General features: G+C 34.8%; 1 long non-coding RNA gene across 2 annotated transcripts; it reads right to left on the minus strand.

Moving 5' to 3' along the window:
* Nucleotides 1–326: 326 nt before the first annotated feature.
* LOC147496451 (uncharacterized) lies at nt 327–3,286 on the minus strand. 2 transcript variants are annotated; one of them, XR_015196672.1, is made up of 3 exons: nt 3,229–3,286; nt 1,656–1,748; nt 327–542 (listed from the first exon to the last, which is right to left on the minus strand). It is a non-coding gene; the product is annotated as an uncharacterized LOC147496451 (long non-coding RNA). The 2 variants fall into 2 exon arrangements; XR_015196673.1 differs by lacking the exon at nt 327–542 and adding an exon at nt 787–1,156.
* Between the last annotated feature and the right edge of the window lie 268 nt (nt 3,287–3,554).

The raw sequence follows: 3,554 nt of genomic DNA on the forward strand, positions 1-3,554 counted from the left end.
ATCGGAGTTCGCAAATCACTACACTAAAATTGAAATGGAATGCACTTGAATATGATATCAATTAATTTCTTGATTGGAAGAGAAAGCTTACAAATGGAGTTCACGCACATAGTTCCACAGGCAGTGAAGAAGAACTAAAAAATAGTAAACAGTGAAGTACATTTGTGTTAGGTAATTTAATTGAAACCAAATTCTAAAGTACACAGGCTGTACCTGCGCTATGACATCTGGGCTCTCCATCAGGCAAGGGGTGAGGGTGTATTGCATGGCAGAGTCTATAACAAGGCTCTAGATGCCAGCGCACCCACAATAATCCCGCATACTCTAGCAGCTCTATTAATTGAATGACTTGTTTAGCTTTTTGTCGTGCATCTTACATTCAGTATATCTAAACCCTTGAAGTGGTATGGTTGTCAAGGAGACCCTTGATAGTTAATGCTGCCACATAGTTGGAGTCTACCCATAGTCACCTCCACCATTTATTTGGAGCTTCGTCAATGCTATACATTCACCCATGGAGGATGTAATAAATTTCATTGTTCCTACATTATACAACATTAAGATAAAGAAACATAGGTCATGAAGCAACGTAAAAAAATTCACAGGTGAATAAACAGGAACCTTAAACAACCTGCAATCCCTAAAAGAAAAAAACCCTAAAATTTTTTATAATAAAATTTAACATTTATTATAAAAATTGTGATAATCGAAATGAAAGGGTATGTACTTGGTATAACAACTGTCTCTAATAAAAAAAAATCCCACATTAAAATAAAAAATTCCACATTAAAACCTGAGCGGATAATTAATGTCTCCAATCAACAATGCACTTATAAAAAAAAAAAATGAGAACCTAACTTGGGATTGCTACAGCACACCCATAAAGATTTGATGTATATTTTCATCATTAAGTTCTAAGAGTGTTTAAATCTCAAGTACGAAGCGGAGGCCAACCAACAAAAGTCTAAATGGCATCAACACCAACTAAAACACCGAGTTGAGGAGATAACTACGTGGTTCAAAGCTCCGAGCCTATTCCGCCACATGTTGCTCAGTTGCCAAGATACCATTTCAATGCCAAAAGGATGAATTACTATAGTGGAGTCAACTCAATCCAAAGATCAAGTCATTCATTAGTCTCTGCCCATTCAACTCCCTGCAATATGGTGCAACATTCAGTTTGGTAGTTGGCTGTGTTCTAAATTCTAATGCTCAAGGCCCCTAGAACTTGACCTACATTATCCCTCTACACAACTCCAATGCGTGCATGTCCTGGGCTTCCTTCACAACACCATCAATGTTCATTTTAATTAAAATAGAGATGGTGGTAGCCATTTGCACAGTGAGTTGATTGGTGGTGCCTTTGGCAGTATGGGTCCAATACCCCAATAGTTAAGAATGTAGGCATGTCCACAGGTTGAAACAATGTAGAAGTTTAATTAGAGAGGAAAAAGTTAAAACAGTGTTGTCATAAACCCACCATCTTATTCATTGAACCAACACATGTTTCACACTCTGTCAGGAAAGATGGTCTAATCAAGATGAGTGGGAGCAACTAATGATGGCAGTTAACCTGATATGGTACTTTGTAGAGAAGAGAAAACTAACAATAGCGTCAGGAATGCAAGTAACTAACATTTCATTGAGCAACATACCTTGTGTCGTGTTCTTCCACCTTGCATGGCATCATGCAAATGGACCAATGTCGAATGGCTACTAAGTGCATCCAACATTTACTTCGTTCAAGTCTAACAAAGCAGAATGTGACAGTAAGATTATACTTATTCCAAAGTTTTAACTAATAATGCGTCGTCGATGGTATAAGCATGGTGCACAATTCAATTAAGAAAAAGAATAATAGAAGAAAAAGGAATACAAATGTAGGAAGTAAAAAAACAATAGATTCTCTTAGAATGTCACATGGTTACTACAGAAGAATAAGAATAAAAACTTTGTTTTGAAATCCAAATCTAGATTTGTCTTAGTCTTGTTTATCTGTAGTATAAATTTAATCCCTTTACAGTTTTGTAACCTCTATTTAGTTTCTAATTTATAGGGTTTGGGATGCCAAATCCTGAAACCCTATCTCAACTACAGATCTCCATATGCAAGCTAAAACAAACGAAAATGACCAGTCTCGATGATTAAAGTTTGTACCTACAATTTCGAATAAAAAAATGACATTAAAAAATCATTAAACTTCATAGAAAGGTTGTCTGTAATACCATTACACAGAGACCTCCTCACCTTAGCTTACACACGATTAAGAACAATCTATTTAACCAATAATATTTGGGATTCATCACAGAGCTGAATGTAGTACCAACCAATTGGCCCAAAAATGAACCCAATCACATTGCTCAAAAGTGAACAAATGTAAAAAACAATATGCAATTACTTAGACATAGCTAATTTTTAATAGGTAATGAATTCTATGTTAGTCGGGCTGAAATCTAATAATACAAAAAAACTTGAAATAAATCTAGTAAAAAATATGGTTGCCACTGGAACAAAAAAAAAATGCTATATAGAGATATTAATTGGTTATCCATGGTGTATCTAGGATCTAGGATCTAAGATTGGTGAACTTCAATTGAAAACCAAGAAGAGGTTGAAAAATTATTGTAGAACTAAAGCGGATTAAAATTTGTCATAAACGATACAACTTCAAGTGTTTACAAAATCACAATTGCACTTATATGGACATACCTCCATGTCTAGACTTCAACTCTTCATAATGCATGGTCATGGTTTTCCTCAACGATAAAGTCCATAAACCTCATCCTATTAAACCTTAAGAGTTAAATACGAAATTAAAGATTTGATTTTCTAAACTTCTTAAAAACAATGTGAGAATGATTTAATATATCCTTTCACATTGTTCCAAGTCTAAATTGAAACTCTTAGGTATTAAGAAGTAAAGGAAGTTACACAAACCACAATGTGATAGTACGCATCAAAACCAATTATTACACAACACCAGAGCAACCAAGACCATTAACGGTGTTATGAAAGTGTAAACAGAAGGAACATTATGGCAATGTTTGGTTTGCGGAATCAAGTTTCCTCGAAAGTGATGGATATATTACGTAATAGAGAACGCGAAAAAAGGAAATGAAAATGGAAATCACGGGTAGATTGACACCCATATAAATCGAGATTTTTCCTTCTAAGGGTATCTATATATATTAGGGAAGACAATTTTCTTTATGAAAAAATGGTGTTGACCTTCCTTAAACCGGTGGAGCAGATTAGGTAGCTTCCCCTTCTTATGTCTCCTCTTCACGTACACAACTTCTTCAATCTCACTCTATTATTCCAAGAATCTCGATTCTCCAAGCCAAACACAGCCCTCGAGTTACCAAGTGAATAGAGAAATGAGCTTCATCTATATTCATTAAATAAGATTCCAATGTGTCATACCTTAGGAAAGACTGTATTTCAGGCTACACCATTTATTTTGCTTTCTCTTATCATGATTATATATCTGACTCAAATCATTGTCATTTCAGAGAAATTGGCCAGTAAATATGATACAAAAAGAAAGAAAATTG

The sequence above is a fragment of the Coptis chinensis genome, chromosome 5, assembly GCF_015680905.1.
Source record: "Coptis chinensis isolate HL-2020 chromosome 5, ASM1568090v1, whole genome shotgun sequence".
NCBI lineage: Eukaryota > Viridiplantae > Streptophyta > Magnoliopsida > Ranunculales > Ranunculaceae > Coptis > Coptis chinensis.